At 45.5% G+C, this 7,500-nt stretch overlaps 1 protein-coding gene across 1 annotated transcript in view; it reads right to left on the bottom strand.

Moving 5' to 3' along the window:
• LOC125289129 (adhesion G protein-coupled receptor L3-like) overlaps positions 1 to 7,500 on the bottom strand; it is a 294,210-nt gene that overhangs the window by 135,434 nt on the left and 151,276 nt on the right. The gene's annotated exons all lie outside the window — the stretch shown is intronic.

Raw genomic sequence — 7,500 nt, 5'->3', positions numbered from 1 at the left:
GGATTGGAAAGAGGAATAAGAAACAGGGAAGAAACAGAAAGAATAAATTAATTGGTGCGAGCATTTGGCAAAGAATCCAGTTTATTCTGGCAGGTCAGCTGAGAGCCATTGAGAGACTGTGCAGTGGAGGAAAGAGAATGATAATTACAATAATAACAATGAGAGAAAATGGGAAACAGTAGTACAGTCAGGTCAGTGCTCCTGCGTTGTAATTCCATCCGGCACTGAGACATAATACAAATACACCACAGCATTTCCTTTTGTTGGAACCTGCGAAGGAAGCCAGGAAGAAAACAGAAAGTAAAGGAGAAAGCAGCTTACAGCAAAACTAGGATGGGCAAGGAGAGCTTTTTGAAGTTGTGTCAAATGAAAAGGAGAAGAGAAATGGTTGCAATTAACTTGTCTAAGAATATCTTTCATTCTTTCTAGGATTTTTTTTTATTTTGAAAGGCCAAATTGGATATGTGAGGATGAGCATATGGAACATCACAGATGAAGCCTTTTTCAATGCATCGTTCAGAGAGAGAGAGAGAGAGAGAGAGAGAGAGAGAGAGAGAGAGATCTCTTTGATGGTTATGGCACAGCTGATGATACACAGGGCAACACACACAGTATGATACATAGTGCATGGTGGCAAATATATGGCATCTGAACTGGGGAAATACCATAGATACTTTACCAGCCATTTCTTGCATGACATAAATAAAGACCAATGATTACGCCAGTGTACTTGTGCCAATACAGGCCGACGTGAGTCATAGTCACAATCAGGGTTAGTGTTAGTTGGCGTCATGTGATATTACGGATTTCAGGTTAGTGTTAGTTATTGCCATGTGATACTATGGTTTTCCAATGCGAGCAGAGATATGCAGTGCAGGTGTGTGTGATCATGAAAAAAGAGGGAGAAGGAGAACGCTAACCTGATGTAGTCCGTGGATATAATTCCGTGGATATGATTCACATCAATCTGAATCTAGGCCAAGCGGCTCTTCGAATTAATGTCTGCCCCCAGGCATGCATGGGGAAGCATCAAATACATATCTACACAACAGCCTACACAACACAAGACTACACATGCGACCCCCACACACACACACACACACTCCTCTTTCCATCTCAAACATATTGATCCGATTCACACTGTGTCCCTCCTCCAATCCATTGCTCTACCAGAAAGGTCTAGTGGAGAAATGAAAGTTGCATATTATGCCTTTTTCCAAGTAACTGATCATGGGGTTTTTTCCCCCATGCAAATGGTGTGCGTGGGCTGATTGGCGATGAGCATGTACTCTACGGTCCTTTACCCCATAGTAATACATAGTAGCCTACAGAGTACCTACTGCAAGAGGTTGTGACTCATGTGATAGTTCAGTAAAGGCATACACACACACACACACACACACACACACACATATATGTATGTGTGTATGTATCTCCTCTCATTGTCTCGCTTGTTCTATTTTCCATCCACTCCTCCTCTCTATCTCACCGTATCCCATCATCCCATCTCCTCTTTTCCTTATATCTCTTATTCACCCCTTCCTCCACATCAGTCTCTATCTTATATTCTATGCCTTTCCTTTCCTACCCAGTGCAAGGAACACTGTGTGTGTGTGTGTGTGTGTGTGTGTGTGTGTGTGTGTGTGTGTGTGTGTGTGTGTGTGTGTGTGTGTGTTTTAATTATGTGTGTCTGTGTTTTGTTTATGTGTGTGTGTGTGTGTGTGTGTGTGTGTGTGTTTTTAATTATGTGTGTCTTTGTTTTGTTTATGTGTGTGTGTCTGTCTGTGTGTGTGTGTGTGTGTGTGTGTGTGTGTGTGTGTGTGTGTGTGTGTGTGTGTGTTGGTTTATGTGTGTGTGAGAGGGGGTCTGCTCCCTAGTGCAGTAAACAGTAGGACAGGCTCATGGCCCTCTCCAGCTCCCAACTCTGTAATCCTTTATTTAATAAGAGTGGATTAACCCGAGTTACCAGGGGCTTACAATGTACATTCTCCAAAAAAGCCAGAGAGAAGGATGGAGAGAGACAAAGACACAGAGAGAGAGAGAGAGAGAGAGAGAGAGAGAAGGAAAAGAGAACATGCCAGATGGATGTACCATATCGACACCGCCAAGTCTTCTGTGCTGTTCTACGGGCTAGGCTTAGGCCAGCTGACATTAGAACTGCACAGAGATCTGAAGGTAATGCCCTCAGTGTCACACAGCAGTCAAACAAGTGTGTGTGTGTGTGTGTGTGTGTGTGTTTGTGTGTACAGTATGTCTCTACATGCTGTGATGACACAAGAATGATCTTGTCCGTCATGTCCGTAAAGCCTCTGAGCTGTACATTTTGGAGTGGCTACGGTATGTGTGCAAAAGAAGCACACACACACACAGAAAAAAAAAAAAGGGTGTTGAAAATAGCACCCAGCATGATATTAGCATGGCAGGAAGTGATCTCACACTCTTGCTGTGTACCACCCAATAGGACTCCTCCATGACTCCCCAGAGGGGGACAAGAAAAAGAAAAAGGAAATCCCCCTGGTGAGTGCGATTCGGTGGTCGACACTGGTTATGAGCTGGCAAACGGGCTGTGGAGGAAGGCATTAGCCTGGCAGCCGCTAGCCATGTAGCAAAGCAGCACTGGCCCCTAAACTCCCCCCCACAGTATAAACCAACCAAGCCGCTAGCCAACCCATCCCCTCGCCCCCTGCCTCTCCTCGGCATGTGCCACCCACCCCTCAAAGACACGGCCTGTGCCCCCACAGAATCCCCCACCCCACCCCACATACACACACACAATGCTGCTACCTGAGGCTGTCAAACAACACGGTTACCCGTGGTGACAGGCCCTCCCTTCCCAGTCATGACTCATCAAAATCGAATCAGGCGTCTCCGTGTCAAGGTCACTCCTGAAAGCGTTTGGGCAGCGACGGATAATTTGTCTCGCGCCAACCGCCAACGCTATTAGCGACGCAGCAGAGGACGAGCTAGCTTCAGTGCCTCTTCAGAAAAGGAGAAATAGCAGGGAGAGAGAGAGAGAGAGAGACAGAGGGAGAAAGACAGGGAGAGAGAGAGAGAGAGAGAGAGAGAAAGAGGAAGGGAGAGTGAAAGACAGGGAGAGAGAAAAGAAATGGAGGGAGAGGAGGGAAGGGAAAAAAATCAATTCATATGAAAGGATTCTTCTGCACTGTGACCGTAATAAGATTTGGGCGGTGGTTGTCATTCGAGCACTTAAAGGCAGCTGTAGAGTTCTTGGGGGAAAATAAAGAGCAGAGCAGAGCATTGAGAGAGAGAGAGAGAGAGAGAGAGAGAGAAAAAGAAAGAGAGAGAGAGAGAGAGAGAGAGAGAGAGAGAGAGAGAGAGAGATGGTGTGGGGGGCAGGAATTTGAAAATGCACAAACAGAATCTGCTCTCACAGAAGGCATCTGTTCTTCGAAACGACTTTAGCTCTCGGCTTTTTCTGTTACTACTAAAAAAATAAAATAAAACTATTTTGCTGGTGTTCTTCAGAAAAGAAAAGCTGTTCAACTTCAGTCTCCAAATGGCAGGCATATACGGACAAATATTTTTACTAGTAGAAAACTAAAGGACAAAATAACACAAACTTCACCACACAAAAACAAAAACGGAAAGTATTACTCTTGATACATTTCACCAAGTCATGGAGGAAGAATATGACTGTCCACTTGATCATATAGTCCAATCTCTTGAGAAGGTATTTCCCAGGCACCGAATAATTATTATATCTTGAGCTGCATGATATCCCATGCTTCAGGGGAAGGTCACTGAACAAGGAACCTACTTGGTGATACACTTACTACTGATAATGCTTATTTTGAAGCTTAACTATGAGGATGATCTGACTAATCCTTAATTAAAGAAACACATGCTGTACCTGTGTCTGGACCAAATGTTTGCACCTGATACCATTATAAAGTCATGATGTGAGTTGCCAAGGGACAACAGGGTCTCCCCCAGGCAGGTCGGATTAGATCATCTCATAATCATGTAATTGGCTGAAAGTACACCTAAAGAGCATCTTAAGAACAGCTAATTGGTGGGAAGAGCATCTGCAGCTGGCCTTGGTGAGATAAACACCTAAATGTGTGTCCCAAACCTGCACGTTTCCCCAAACGCCTAAAAGAAGGGGGCGGTGGAGAGGAGGGGGGGTTCTTGACTGTCAGGGACACTTTTACCTCACGTAAGCTGTCAACAGGCGTCAATCACCTGAGCCCTGCAGATGCAAATGACTCCATGACTTTGAAGCTGTTTGCTTAACTTCTGGTGGGGAAGTTTTTCAACACCGGCCCCAGCAGTGGAGATGATCGACAACCAATAAACGCAGATAAACCAGATGCGGAGGCTGTTACTGTAAACTTCACCCCCACCGACCCCCCCCCACCAAAAAGAATCCTCTCCTCCTCCTTCTACCCCTCAGCCGAAGCCGGGTGCATGCCCGAGCCTCTCAATAATTAACATGTCCCGATTTTGTGCCTGCGTGCCAGCGAGGTGGCAGAATGATATCATTAGTGCCTAATAGAGATTCATGGTTGAGTGGAGCGGAGCAGAGAGAGGATCCCGGGATGGCAACGGGAGTGAGGGAGGAGAGAGAGAGAGAGAGAGAGAGAGAGAGAGAGAGAGAGAGAGAGAGAGAGAGAGAGAGAGAGAGAGAGAGAGAGAGAGAGAGAGGACATTGTGACTAGACTTGCAGTGCTTAATTAATGACACAAATTAGAGGGCTTTGAATAGCATGCGCCTGAGGATGTGGGAGGTCACGGCAGCAATCTCCAGTTCCATCTCTCTTTCTCGCTTTTCCCCCACTTTCCCTCTTTATCTCTCTCTCTCTCTCTCTCTTTTGGTCCAATGCTTTTCTGTCTGTTCTTCCCCCATTCTGTTGCTCAGACACTCTCTCTGTCTGTCCATCTGTGTGTGTGTGTGTGTGTGTGTGTGTGTGTGTGTGTGTATGTCTGTCTCATTGTCTGTGTCTTTGTCTGTGTCAGTGTGTATCTCTCCCATTGTGTCTGGGTATCCAAGTATGTGTCTCTGACTGTGATGGTGTCTGTCTGTGTGTATCTTACCTTTCTATATGGGCATAGCTACCCCCACACACACACACACACACACTGCAATCATCTACATTCTATTTTTGATTTATCCACTACTGTCACCTGTCCAACCCCGGGGTCTTCCCAATCCTCTCTCTCTCCCTCCCTCCCTCTCCCTCTCCCCCCCCCCCTCTCTCTCTCTCTCTCCTCTCTCTCTCTCTCATCTCTCATCTCTTCCATCTTCTCTCAGCATCTCATATCCTTGGCTGTGCAGGGACCCCCTCCTGTAACAGGTGCAGTCTGTTGGAGACCGACCAAAGCCTCATTCACCAAGGAACGACACGGGAAGAGGAAGAGGCACAAAAACGACAGACAGAAATGAAAAAAAAAAAATATTTCCCATTCCCAACAGGTCAAGGTCAAAGAAGGCACCTCTAGGAAAAGCTCCCCTTGGTCACAGACAATGAAAAGAGCCCTTATTATAAAATCTTTGAGGATTTAAAATACATATCAACATGAGATAAATAGGGATTTATTCCAGAAGCAGTAAAGTGACTCACCCCTAAGGTGATACTTAGGCAAACTCAGACTGAATCTTCTCATTAGGGATGCAACAGACGAGACCTTTGATTAACACTGACAATCCCGCGAGGTCTCTGGGTGTATATGTGTGTGTGTGTGTGTGTGTGTGTGTGTGTATTTGTGTGTGTGTGTTTGTTTGTGTGTGTATGTGTGTGTGTGTTTGTTTGTGTGTCCACAGTGCCATGGGCCCAATCGGCAATTAACGCTTTAGCCTAGCACTTAGCACCTCTTGAAGCACTTTGCGCAATAAAGGCCCATTTGAGAGCAAGGAGCCCCTGATAGATTATAGTCTGCGTCCTTTGATGCTATTAGCTAGAAAAGCCATTTTCACATGCTCCCACCACCACCACACACTGACACACACACACACACACACACACACCACCCCAAAACACAGTAATTTACGTGCGTCCATAATCATACCCCTCTTTTGCAATCAGGGAGGGCACACCCGCATCCAAAGGGAGGGAAAGAAACGTTGATGCTTTTTTCAGCAGCTGTGTTTTTTACCCTGCTGCTATAAAAGCTGCACCCACCTCTTTTCCTTTACTCCTCTTCTCCTCCTGCTCATTATCCCATGCGTTATCCGTGAGCACGGCCTCAGCCAATAAGTGTGGATGGCTGTGTCCTAGAGGCTCGGCTTGGTCTCACTTAGGCCAAATGATAAATGGGGGACAAGATTGCAATTACGTGGCCAAGCTTGGTCGCATAGACAATGGGCCTCCCAGCTAAGTGTCCCCAAAATGTGATTTCATTCATTTTTTCCTGAGTGGGCATTTTAAAAAGCCCCCCAAAAAAGAATATGCAATCTTGCTGGTAATGCCTCCTCCAAATTAGCATTATTTTGAAATGGTTTGCTTTTCAAAACCACTTTATGCACAAATTGCTTAAGTGATATCTATGGCTTAAGCAATATAGTATCTCTCTAGATCCAATACAAGAGCAGGGTGGCAACTAGTGGGTGAAGTATTCATGAAGTGAGGTATCCAGAAGTCTGATTGGATGTTGCTTGTTCTCATAAATGAAAACGCATGCAAACGCAGGGTAAATGACGAGTATGTATACAGTATGTGTTATATTTGACACTTCATTAGATAACCTCAACCTAACACTGTTCTAACACCTATCAGTGCTTTCTTTTCCCCTTGTGTAAACATGGTCTCTCACACCTTTGCAGCACAGCACACTGCAACCACCTCACATAGCCTCGCATGACATGATTCTGAGCAGGTTCGCTGAAACACTGCAAAAGCAATGGAGCGATTGCCCTGAAGGGGGGCAGGTTGCAGTGGGTGGTGAGTGTGTTGTGCGAGGAGGAGGTCAGCTGTCATTAAAGCCTGTCAGTCTCCAGGCCTCTCTACTCTCTCTCTCTCGTTCCTCACCCTTCACACCTCAGATCACACGGGGATCGGCACCCAAGTGAAAATAAGCCCTGCCAGAGATTTAGAGATCAGGGCTAAATGCTAGTTAGCGACCAAGGACTCCAACAACAACAGATTCAAGATGGACAACGAACGACACTTCAGCTAGATACTTTTAACACAATGATTTTCATAAAGGCACCTACACAGTCATACATTTGTAGGTGATTAATTAATAAGATTTGATTGCTGCACACTGAATAAATCAATTCAAATTACAATGGCACTGAGTGTGATACTGGATAGCCAAGCAACACTACATACAGAATAAACTGTATTCAGGGTTATGGAGAAATCAAGTCTAGAGAGACCACATCCCATCCAGTCAGCGTGGTTTGAGGATTTTTTTGAGGAAGTAACTGTAAGAAGAATGTAAAATGTTGACATATGATGGATGGCCATCAAAGAGGGAAAATGACAGTGCGACCACGTCTGATGGGGACTTCATGGCTCATATGTACACTGGTCCTAACGCT

This window comes from Alosa alosa, chromosome 24 (assembly GCF_017589495.1).
Source record: "Alosa alosa isolate M-15738 ecotype Scorff River chromosome 24, AALO_Geno_1.1, whole genome shotgun sequence".
NCBI classification, from domain to species: Eukaryota; Metazoa; Chordata; class Actinopteri; order Clupeiformes; family Clupeidae; genus Alosa; species Alosa alosa.
The sequence above is the reverse complement of the archived record's forward strand: the minus strand, read 5'-3'. Positions and strand labels throughout refer to the sequence as shown.